This window comes from Portunus trituberculatus, chromosome 22 (genome assembly GCF_017591435.1).
Source record: "Portunus trituberculatus isolate SZX2019 chromosome 22, ASM1759143v1, whole genome shotgun sequence".
Lineage (NCBI taxonomy): Eukaryota > Metazoa > Arthropoda > Malacostraca > Decapoda > Portunidae > Portunus > Portunus trituberculatus.
Window position 1 is genome coordinate 8,077,776 of NC_059276.1, and position 13,180 is coordinate 8,090,955.

Consider the following 13,180-nt stretch of genomic DNA (forward strand, 5'->3'; position numbering starts at 1 on the left):
TAAAGCAGAGAAAACTGGTTTGAAATCTTTTTCTAATCACTAAACTCACAAAACAATGTATTGCATCTCACAATCCTTTGTGGTCATGAAGGGTACAACATTGTTTCAAATAATTCCATCAACACATAGCATTAAAATATTTAAATGATAATAAAGCAAAATATAATGCACTATAAGTCTTAATATTAGGAAGTATCCTGCACCTGCTGTGGTCTCAGGATTGGAGTAGGTGTAGGGCAAAGAACAGTCTCACTATGAAGGGACAGGGGTAAAACAGTGTATGGTGTGAAGCCTTGCTGTGACCAGTGGTGTAATGCCCTAGCTGCTGGCATGTAGGAAGATCCTTCCAAGTGTCCCTTTCTAAAGTAGATAGATACTATAATAGCTGTTTCCTTACTGCTGGTGTCAACATCAAACACACATCCCATCACCACCAAAGAGCAGTGCAGACATATACAATCACATTCTCCAGCAAGATGTGTTTGTCACCACAATACTCCACCAAACATCTTAATTTAATCAATTTCAATTAATGTTAATGACATTATCCAGTATCATGTGTGTCTGCTATGCACACTTAAGATATAAACTTAGATCTGGTGGTGGATGATGGAGTGAAGTTCTAGATAATGTTGTTTTAAGAGGAAATAAGATGAACTAAAAATGTATATGTAGTGTGTGTGTGTGTGTGTGTGTGTGTGTGTGTGTGTGTGTGTGTGTGTGTGTGTGTGTGTGTGTGTGTGTGTGTGTACGCCACATTTTTCTGGGATGTAATGAAGGAAGGAGGGAAAAAAATAAATAAATAAAATAAATGAATAAAAAAAATAAATAAAAAAAAAAAAAAACTATCCTGCCTTAGCAGGACCCAGTGTTCTGAGTGGTGGATGTGGCTGTAACTGTGGCCTGTGCTTAGAGAATAAATGTGTCAAGCTTGAATACCCAAATGTGTCTTGATCACCAGCGGTACTGGTGCCAGTCTTGTATGGTAAGCAGCCTTGTACTCTCACCACCACAACACCCAGCCTATAGGAGTAAGTACTGCTGTATACAGTAGTGCCCTCCCACAGCTCTGATGTCATGATGATGCACACATAGTAAGGACAAGGTAGGGACTTGCAACAGCAGGTGTTGAGTTTTGTATTATACTGTTTTTTGCGACTGATTCAGTGTGAAGAGCAAGATTGGGTTTCTGAATGCAACATGAAACCATCTCCTGCATCACACCTGCATTTTCTATATATGTACTTTACAATGAAAACATACTTTCTATCTTCCTTTTTGTCAGATTATACTAACACAATCCCTGATAATTGACATTCTTTTTCTCATCTTTCATTTCCCCATATACAATTTTCATCTAAAGCAATTGTGTGCCAAACAGTGTACCTGGACTCCTGAACTCAAGCACTACATCAGTAGCACACTCCTCTGGTGCAGAGCTTGTACCCTACACTATTGAGTTTTGAGATCTAACTACAACCATATCTAAGTAACTCAAGCTTCCTAACATCACCAGTTTCAAATTCTATCATCTAAGAAAGAAATAGTAGTGACAAGAAAATGACAACAGCACTGTTATCTTTACAACTTGCAACCAACATGATCATCACATATAATAGCAGAAGGGAACACATTATAAAAGGGGAAGCACTAAGCCAAGTACAGTAATGTCTGTGGTAATATGTGAGGTACTGAATCAGATTGTTAGCTAGTACACAAAGGGCAATATTTCAGTTAATGAAATAGTACTAGTGTCACCTGAGATGAGATTACAAATGAGAGGAAAGAAAAGATAACATGGTATGGTTTAAGCATTTAAAGTAATAATGTGATTAACTCAAACGAGTACTCAAAAAAAAAAAAAAAAAAAAAAAAAAAAAAAAAAAAAACCATAAGTAACGAAAAAATTATTAAATGATTGTTACAATTCAAGAGGCATCTTAACATGATTGTTACAATTCAAGAGGCATGTTAACATCACATACTGCACTGCTGGATTATTTCTTAGTTACAGTTATGAACATGTGTTATGAGCAGCAACACATTGCTGGTGTATGTGGCCTTCAATTAATGATGAACAAAGCTTTAGAAGTCAGGCAAATTACAAGAATTCATATTTAGGCACCATTTTCACATCTGTACACAGTAACGATTTCCAGTATTGTCAGGTTTCTGCCTCACTCTCTTTCTCTTTTCAAATAGTAATGAGTCCTCTGCTGTCAGAAAACATCCATTTCCAAGCCCCTCATCAAGGGAGATAACTTCACTGCCCGTCCTTTCTTACTAGTACAGTAACTCACCCCAGAGTCAGCAACACCAAGTGAATATGAAGGGTTGAGAGTTTAGCTGTGTGGAAATGCCCACACCACTGGATCCACCTGTGTAAACCACCTACTCCCCTCTTCTTTCAGTCACCCAAATGGCACTGTTTTGCAGGTTTGAAGTGCCTCATCATACCATGCACTCACCAACTCAAATCAAGTCTGTACTATTGCTTTCATAATTGACAAGTGGAATGTTAAGTGGAAGAGGAGGGCATCAACTCATTACCTGAATGTATTTCAAAGTTTAAAGAGAACTGTCAAAATTTGCATTACAATTATCTTGGTAAATCAAGAGGATTAGCTGTGCTTTGATAAGCTTTCCTTCTCTATATCATTCTTAACACACAATTTATGTCAAGCAACACACACACACACACACACACTTAAGTAGTTGGCTTTGATGGTATACACTATGTATGTTAGGGGAGGCACACTAACCTGGATATGGCTGATCTCCCATGTAGATTATTGCACATTACTTTCACAGCTTACTTCTTGATTGATTTGCTTAACATCCCCTTACTGAGATTTTTTTGTCCTTAATTCCATCAGATTCTTAGTCATTGTTGTTAACTTGGATACACAGATGAGATTTCTATGAGTATCATCCTGTGCACTGAGGCTTTCCTTCCTTTTCTTTATGACCCAGCAAGGAAAGCAATTAACACCCGTACAGTTCTGGGATATACATAATGATGCTTTCAATAAGCTGTTCCTCTTGCTATATACCAAGGATACCAAATCATAATGGAATCCAAGCGTGCATGTACTCTATTCTATTCAATCGTTATAAAAAAATGCATTTTCTCATTCAGTATTCTCTCTGGAAGCTGTATTCAAGAAGCAGCTGGGGCATAAGGTGAACGGGAGATGCAGGACAGTAAGTGAATTGCTGATGTATGAGTAAAAATAAGTTGAATAATATATTCTAGCAACTCTTGACATGATGATGTCTTTCTTTTTCCTGTTATTGTTCTCAATCCACAGACAAGACCAAGATTTCCACAAGCATCACTGTTATTTTGCTTGTATGCTTATATTGTATACATCTCACACTGATGAGCATCACACACATGCAAGGCTCCTGGTGCACTGGAGAGGAACACGGAGGACATCCTGGTGGTGCCGCTGTTCTTCAAAATGTCTTGATACGTAGATGCAAGGATTCAGGTGCTGGTGTGTCAAGTATCACGAGAGCTTGTGCAGCACAGTAAATTTCACATGAGCACTATTTAATTCATTTATTCATTATACTTCAAGCTAATACAGCAACACAACTATCAGCCATAGAACTGGTAGTATTGTACATTGTAAAAAAAAAATCCTGAATCTGTCAAAATACGACACGGTGCCCTGCATGCAAGGATGCCTTCCCCCTCCTCTCTTTCTCTCTGGGTTATACAGATGTTCAGCAATGTATAACTACCAGTACTTGATGCTTTTCATAAATCTTAAGTCCTCTGTTTCACTGATACTGCCATTCACCTTTTGTAAGGTCATCAAAAGAACAAAGAACCAGAGACTGAGAACAACAACTAGACAGCAGTAGTGAATGCACTATCAGGTTATATACTATCTTGACTTAACAGTTATCAGCTCACTAGTGTCATCTAGAAAGGTCAGATCAGAAACTTAACAACCAGACATAAACAGGTGCTAAATTTACTACTTTGTATCTGATACAACCATAAACTGTTACAAAACTAAACATCTACTTCTGACACTCCAATAAGACTAAGAGCCTGCCTCAGTTGTCTAAACAAACCCTTGTATCCAAAGCTGTTCCTTCCCACTCTGCAAACTTCTACAGTCCTGTACTAGCAAGGGAGAGTTAATTTCAAAAATTTTGCTTCTTCTCAAACACCTCTGATAGTATGTTGCACATAGAGAAACTGTCTCATTGAATGCTTAGCTACGTGCAAATTTATTTTCCCTCGTTTATCACATACATCTGACGTTTTGAACACATACAAACACAAGCAAGATTCCCATGTGACGGACAGGATGTCCTATCCATCTAGCTCTCCTCCATCCTAAGCAGGAATTATGACGCTAACCACACCAGAGGTTTCATACCTTTTCAATGTCATTCATATTTAGTATGCTTGGCATGAGCTCAGTAATTTCCATTAGCTTTAAGAAATTTCCAATAATCTTTAGTCCAAGGACACAATGCCCAGTAGAATCCTGATGATCAGTTTCAATGTGTCAATAGTAGGAAGACCAGGAGACTCACCACCACCACCATCATTCTCCCTCATCACCAGTTACCGCTGGGTAGTTCTGATCAAGAGCATCAAACGTGCAGGTGTAACAGCAGTGTCCAGTCTTAAGCCACTGTTGGTAATTTAATATGATTACTGGATTACTTGGGGCTTACCTTGAAAGCCTCTAGTTACACTCAGGGAATAGCTAGGTTTGCTGATAATGATGACTTTGATCAAATTTTAAGAGCTTAGTTAGTAATATGATTTGGCAGATTGTCATCATTGTCAGCAAATCAAGGCACAGGTCTTAACTAAGAAAGGAAGCTACATACCCGGCAGCTGTTGGCTGATGGCAGTCAGCAGGTTTGACAGGTACACGCAGATCAACCTTCAACTCTACCCACTTCATTGCTCTACAACAAAAAATACCCACAAGAGCAGTCACGTGTAATAAAATAAACGAAACGTTTTAAACTGAAAGTAAAACAGTCCACCAAAATTTCAATGTCTGTCAGGCAGACATTACTGTGAAACTTTCAAGTACCACGACTATCTCTGCAGGTAAGATATTCTTTGCCAGGAGTCGGTGGTGGCTGGTCCCTCCTCGTCTCCGACACGCAAGGTCTCCTTTGTTACCGTCCATCCTCCATTGCCAACATAACACAGCACACTTCCTCCATTTAATTCTCGACAGTGTATAATACCATTAGGAATGCAAAATATTTTTACTCACTAAAACTGCACACATCAAATGGATAATGAGCTATAAAGAATTAACGTTTTTACTCAAGAAACTTACAATGACGATCTGAAAAGTAGTTTTGATTGTATTGTAATGTAATTTCACTAGTTCACTCAGGCCAATAGTAATGGTTCTGTGCTCAACTAGTCAGTGCTGAGCTGATGCAAACACTAGCATGATTAACTGCACTGTATTGACTTTGTGAAAACTGAGTTTAAAAAAGCGCATTCTCAGTTTCCCTGAAGTAACTCTGGTATTTACTTCTCCACTGATGTCAGTTCAAGACCAACTAACTGGAGGGAAAAAAAAGGGGAATGTACCTTTAGTCTAATGTCAACTCAAGATAGACTAGTAAAACCAGAAGGAAGAAAACAATAATTAATAACTATTTTCAATTTCAGTCAACAATCAAAACTAGTTTGCAGAACCAACATAATGTTGGTAAGTGCAGAACCTGTCAGGTCTCAGTTTAAAGTTTTGGTTCTTGACAGTTTATCGCCTGGGGTTACTTTGAAGATTCAGTTATTGTAAAAACATTTAACATTCCTAATACCACCAAGTTTTGGCATTTTTCTTTTTTAAGCAGAGTAAAATCCTCTAGTTTATTACAGAGCAGTAAAGTAATGAAGTGCTCACTGGCTTGTGGAGCGAGGACAAGTGCCATTAAGTTGCTGGTCTCCGGGCCGTTGTGCCACAAGGTGTCAATGAGAGATGGTTTTCATTCATCAATATCAATTTTTCTGTAACTGCGGAGCACAACATCAAGGATGAGTGGTGCACGTTGGTGGTGTTTGTTGCATTGTCTTTTACTAATCTATTTTGTTGTGTGTTAGTTGTATGGCTGGAGGTAATGTGAACAGAAGGTCTGCTAAGGAAGGAATGCTCATCATTTGAGGAGCATGATGGAGGGTTGTCAGAATGTATTAGGGAAGGAACAGGATGAGGAGGGAGGGATGTGAATGTCTCTGCTGCCTCCGAGTTGTTTATCTCTCAGTTCATGAGTGGGAGTCTGAGCATCATACATGTGATCTCTGACATACACCATCATGGCAACACAGGTTAGTAGGAAGAGTTGCTGACAAAGGTATAAAAAATACTGAAGTTATGTCATGTGCAGCTGCAACTTTTATACAAGGGTGGCTTTATGGAAGGCATATGCAAGTCCTGAAACATCTTAACAGAAAGCATGTGAATTAACTCATTTATTTCAAAGACTTTCCAATATGCCTGGAATAACAACCCCACATATCCTTACCACTCCATAGTTGTCAAGTAGCACAAATTGTCTAAAATTTGCCACATAATAACACACCTCAGTAGTGTGGTCTTGATTCATGCAGTGTACAACTTTGAGTATACATATATTATGAGTGACAACCAGCCACAGAAACACAAGGCAATGAACAGTAATTTTGAAAACTTAAGATATTAAAATTGATTAATAGCTGCTGTGGTGATATGAGACAACCGATGCACTGCTTATCACCGCTTACCAGCACCTCTCTATTCAAACTGCGCAGAGAGAGAGAGAGAGAGAGAGAGAGAGAGAGAGAGAGAGAGAGAGAGAGAGAGAGAGAGAGAGAGAGAGAGAGAGAGAGAGAGAGAGAGAGAGAGAGAGAGAGAGAATATCTGAGCTATTAGTTATCTAAATCTTGATGGTTTTGGTTTGTGTCAGTACAATTGGTTGTGACTAGTGAGTGTCTGCTCCTCCATGCCATTGTTGTTCTCTTGGCTGAGAAGCAATGCAATGATTAATTCAGAAACTATTCTCTTCATCTATCAAGATCGTGGAAGAACATTAAGATAAATTTATCTTTACTTCTATAAAATTTTCTTGGAATGTACAGCATATGAGAACCAACCTACTCTGTTGTGGGACCTGCACCCCTTTGTTTGACAAGTCGTGTCTGCTTTCTGACAATGATTGTCTTCAGTTACCATTACCACTACTAACTAGCAAAAATTACTTTTAGTTCCTGCAGCAAGACCATCAATATATCATAATTCATGGCTTCTAAGGAGCACAATCAGCCAAAACACTTCGTGAGTAGATGTTTTCCTTCTCATTGAAAAATTGCACTAATAAACAACAGGAGTTACATATTAAATGCTAGTTTGCTGTAATAACAAATGCCAAGTGTAATGCATTTCAAGGGCATAGAAGTTTTTTTTTTTGGTCACTTTCCTTCTTTTCCTTTCTTTTTCAAGTCAGTCAAACCTGTCTGGTTGCTGACTGGTTCACAATACAAGAAATGTAGGGTGTCTAACAGAATCAAGTCTTTGCCTCAAGTGCCATCAATAGCAAGTACATACCCACAGCAACAATGATCTGCAAAACACTACAAAAAGAAGTAAAGATTGCAAGTCACTGAGAAAAGGCAAAATATTGGCCCTGTAGTTCACTAGTACAGCTATCTGCCTCTTTGTTTCCTACCTGGCTTAGGGAAGTGCTCAAGAAGTGTCTCTACTTGCCTTGTAAAACACTAAGAAATTAACTACATGCATAAAGTAAACCCTCTTTAATCAGACATATAAAGTTGGATATCAGGTAAACTGGATTCTATATAGCCCCCAGATAATATTCATCGAAATCTGATGGTGGTGGTCCAGCTAATGAAATCACTGATGGGTTACGGAAGCTCACACACGGGTGATACATGCACCTCCTTACAGTAGGGAAATGTTGATAGACACTCTCATAGGGCTCTGTGGCCTCTCTCCTCCTCTTATCTTTGTTCTAGGTGCATAAATGTATTGTTTTAATTATTCTAATTGAATAATATTTTTTTCATAATTTCATTGCCCTTTTTAGGTATAACTATGCAAAACCCTGATATTTCATAACTATAGAGTTCCTTCCCAAGTTTTAGTCTTTTACTGTACGGGCAAGTGTAGTTTAAAAATACAAGTATTATCTGTAAGTAAACATCTGAAGTTTTGATAAAAAAAGTTATATGCCATGCTTGCTTCAAATAACCAAAAACATGGATATGATAAACAATGAATCAAGAGATGTTACTGATACACCTACATCACCACCACCACCACCACCACTTCCTAAGTGAGAGTGAACATCAAAGCCAGCTCTCTGACAGGCAGACATGTACCATGTATGACAAGTTCCTAGACTCTATTGCTGTCTGAACTATAAGCAGCCTAAATGAACAAATAATAATTCTGTATTTCTTGATCCCTATATCTGGGATAGGAAACATTCTTTGGGTATTATCCCAAAATACATAAGCAAAAGAATTGAATTGTGTGTGTTAGTACACGTTTCCATAAAATCCTATTTTTCTTATAATTCTTTTCATCAACATTCAGTAAGTAACTGCTAATGAGAGAAGAGTTTATAGTGGAAATCTCTTGAGTAGTGGGAAGGAATGTACTCAAGATATTGGTTGGCAATGGTAACATTTTGTGGTAACTGTCATGTGTATGCGTGTGTGTGTGTGCACGCATGTGTATGTGTTCCTTGGTGTTTGCTGTTGACTTTATTTCTTTTCCCTTCCCTCTATAGTAATTGGTTGCCACAGTGGTGACTTCTAAAGTATATACGGGAACACAAATAGAAATAAACTAACAAAATAAAATGTACGATAAAGATGTCTTTGTATGGATACTAGAAATGGTTTATAAAAAAAAAAATACAAGGTTTTGCATTGTCAAAATTCTTCCACAGAACAGCCATGATAGTTACTAAGACTGTTTCCAGCACCAAGGGGAAACATGAATAAAGCAAAGGTTTGTCTGTGCAGGCATACAAGACTTTCTTCATAGGGTAATGTGTCCAATACGAGAGAGAGAGAGAGAGAGAGAGAGAGAGAGAGAGAGAGAGAGAGAGAGAGAGAGAGAGAGAGAGAGAGAGAGAGAGAGAGAGAGAGAGAAAAAAAATAAAACACTTTCCGGTGATACTACTCTTCCCAAAAAATTCAGAAGCATGTCATGCCCAGTCTCATATTTTGTCGCACAAAATGTTTGCAAATATTGTTATTCATTGTTAAGAAAAATAGGCTGAAAATTAGTGCATATCTATTTTTCCTGTGCCCAAAATGTACACAAGTGAATAGGTACTCTTGGCCTTTTATATATCAAACACTATAAAAGCAGTGGTTCTTCTCTACATATGATATACTTCATTCATTGCTGTAGTAAACTATATAAGTATCATTGTGACGACATTTACAACAAGGGTTTTTCGAGGATTTTTCAAGACAAAATTTTAACTTTCTAATTTCTCCTTTTTAATCATGTGTTACATATACATTACTTTTGGATGTGCCCTTAAACATATGATATAACCTTGTTATACATGAGTAGATACAAAATTCAGCACAAGAATGCCAATGAACATTAGAGAACCACGCCTCTTTCTATGGCAATTTTCTTTCTTTTTTTAAACAGTTACTGGATACACATGCCATGAGTAACTCGAAGTAACACACTGTGATTCTGATTCATAATGCACAGGACACCAAATCTGGTGCATAACACAAATATTTTTTGGTTGGTTGGTGGGGGAAGGGATCTAAGTGTGAAAGGGAGGGAAGTGAACCAAGTGTCTGTTAGTGTTGAAGAGTTGTGATAAATGATTGCATATTTGTCTAGAGAATATGTCTATTGTACTGCTGAATGTTGTCTAAAATACATTGATGAAGCCTGTTCCAGTTCTGTATGGTGTGTGAAAAGTGTAAGTCTGTGTTTGTCTACATACAAGAAGAGGATCAATGTTTATCTGTTGTTCTAAACGTGTTGTAATGCCAGGCGTTCCAGTGTAAATGTTTGTAATGAACCTGCCCGCCTTGGTATTAATTTGCTCTAACCTATCAATGTTTGTATTTGTGTATGGGTCCCACACTGGAGTATTCAAATGTTGGTCTGACAGTGTGTGGTCTGCTGTGCATTTTATGTCTCGTGTACAGCCATTTAAGTTCCTCCTAAAGAACCCCAGTGTTCAATTGGCTTTAGAGTAGATGAAAATATATGTTAGTATTGAATTTAAGGTCTGTGGAAAGATGAACACCAATAGGTACACAATGTGTGGTGCCCAATAGGGATGTGCATACATTTGGGGCACCAAGCACTATGTACATTCTGGACCAGTTGGAATATGCTAGATTGAATGGTGCTCTGACTGTTTCAAAGGAAAGTGACTCCTATTCATCCTTGTGGTAGAGGCAGTCTTGGAATGTCATGCAATGTGTCTTAGGACTCTGGCAGCAATTTCATAAAATGTGCACTTTTTGGTCTTTATCTTTTGTTTCCAATCAGTCCTGATGCATTTTTCTCATACACTGAATGACAAAATGAACCTAGTAAATAGAAAAAAATGTAATTTAAACATGAAAAAAAGTTGCAAGCCTTAGGTTTTTGTAAAAAGCAGTTTTTACACCTTCATTTATATTTGTTGTGCATCTCTTCAGTCATAACAAACCCAATTAATACCTGTTGACATGCAGGCATAATGGTTAAGCTTAAAAATGACCAAATTCTAATGCCCAAGTGTTGTCATATGCTGTGGAATTCTTTAATGCTAAGTGCATACTTATTGAGTGATGCGTACTCATTGGACACTTTACCCTGAGTGGTACATGTGTGCAGAATGGAAGGCAAGCCGTTTGAAGAAATAACACGTTGAAGAAAGCTATCACTTTCATCTATGTAACCAACCTAACAAAAGGAGCACTTCATTTAATACGAAAACAAGACATCACAAATTGCATTTCATTACAACACACTGTGCCAATATCACATCAGCTACACGCTAGGAACACCTAGATTTTTTCAATAAATAAAAAGAAAACCGTGAAAAATGACATGACTGGTACCTACTTTGGTGAATGACATCCCCGCATACCCCATCCCTGCCCCGCTCCGCTCTCCTGCCAAGGTTGACTAACTACGCCGGATTATCACCTCACCTTGCCCAAATCATAGGTATTTCCCCGAGAGTCAGGCATAGGAGTGGCGCTATATGATAGCATGAGTGACACCATTACCCAGAATTCATTAAGGGAGCACGTGATAAAGATGGAACCCGACCTACTATGCTACAGAGAAACCGTCCGCCATTTTCAGGACAAGCAAGAAACACCCCAGGAAATTAATTACGTAAACGCACATTTCCTTCCCAAATCTTCCCCTCAGTGCACCAGCCCGAGCACTACAAGTACAAGTCCCCTGTACACTTTCCCATAGATCTTCAAGACATGCAGTTGTAGGAAGGTGAAAGAAAAAAATGACGGAATGGCGATCATTTATAGTATGAATTCACTCAGTTCCTCGTCTACCGTGTGAACAGGCCAGAGTCCGAGCGCTACAAGTGAAGATGAGAGCCCAACACACTTGCCCATAGCCCTTCAAGACATGCAATTGTAGAGAAGAGAAAATCACGTAGCAATGGCGGTGACGAATGAGAAAGACGCCGCCTCCTCCCGCCCGCCCGCCGCTTTTCTCGCCTCTCCGCCAGGCAGTAAGACCTACAACTTTCAGGACGTCATTAGTGCTTACCAGGACCACTGCTTCACAAGTTATAGGTAGTAGTTTTTCTTCCTCTGAGCTAATCTTTGTTGTGAGAGATATTTTCCACTAATGTATCCTAGCGCGGCGCTGCTCCTCCAAGGACAAGGCCATACTCGATCCCGCGCACAGACCACACACTCTTTTGAAAAACACTCGGCTTTATTTCTTCATGTCATCTCTACTCTATATCTTACTATTTTATATTTATATATAATGTTATGTGTTTTCTATATATTAACAAGCAAAATTGTAATCAGTAATAGTCTTTTAATAAAAACGTGATTATATTAGCTTTTAGTATTTCTTATATCTGAATTTCAACATCTACATTATGCCTTGATTTAAGCTTCAAAATGACTTATTGATAATTATATGAAGGCAGGCTAGCAATTAATAAAAGGAAAAATACATTAAAACTTTATTATTTCAAACATGAGTGTATATTATTGGAACACAACTATAAGCGAGAGAAGGGTTTGCCTGGGAGCCTGAATCCCACATGGCAGACTGAAGAATAAAAAGAGCATCATGTTTGAATTCTTGACCTGAATATAGGAGACTTGAAATATATGTAATGTGTGCATAATCTTATCTAAGAGGATGCAGAATAGTAAAACGTGGGACTATTAAATAAGGATTGATGAAATGTATATACAAATAGATAAACAAAAGATAAAAATAGATAACAGCAAAATCGTGGAAATCTTAGGTAAATAATCTCTGTACTCAGTTTATCTAAAAGGTGCTTCTCAGAGTTTCAATTGATGTTTAGACACATTACTTGCAATTAAAGTATTTCTTGGCATGATACTTCTCTCTTACTTCAATCACAACTTCCAAAGTTTTTTTTTTTTTTTTTTTTTATACGGTCCAATAGGTTACATGTGTATGCTGTAGGATGCCAAAATTACCTATTAAGAAAACACTTATCCTTCCTCCACGAGCAATTTAGCCTTTTGAGTTTTGACCCTGTTCACACTAAAGGCGGTTTCACCAGCACAGCTCAAACTGCAATGTGATTCCACCAAATACCCATGTTTGCTCTGCCTTGAGAGAGAGAGAGAGAGAGATTGTAAGTGATGGTGGATTGAAGGTGGGTCTGCACGTGTGTATCCCAAAATGCTTTAGTGCAGCCTCTCGTTGCTACTCATAGACTACAGTAAGGACTAAAGCGGTATGCGTCATGCAGTGTGACACTTCCTAACTGGAATTGGGCATTGGGGCCTCACTGTATGAATGTATAGCGTATCGCGCTCTACTGAATGTTAAAATGCTCTAGACACAAATGTATGTCTAGGAATGTTCATGTGCAAGAACCAAGAAATGTTTATTAATTGCTACCATGTACAGTACCTTCCTTGGCTGACAGGATGAAAATCTCTACA

At 38.2% G+C, this 13,180-nt stretch overlaps 1 protein-coding gene across 1 annotated transcript in view; it reads right to left on the reverse strand.

Moving 5' to 3' along the window:
• LOC123507423 overlaps positions 1 to 11,929 on the reverse strand; it is a 25,990-nt gene extending 14,061 nt beyond the window's left edge. Inside the window, 1 exon segment of the mRNA XM_045260260.1 lies at positions 11,784 to 11,929. The gene's annotated coding sequence lies outside the window, so the exon portion shown is untranslated.
• Between the last annotated feature and the right edge of the window lie 1,251 nt (positions 11,930 to 13,180).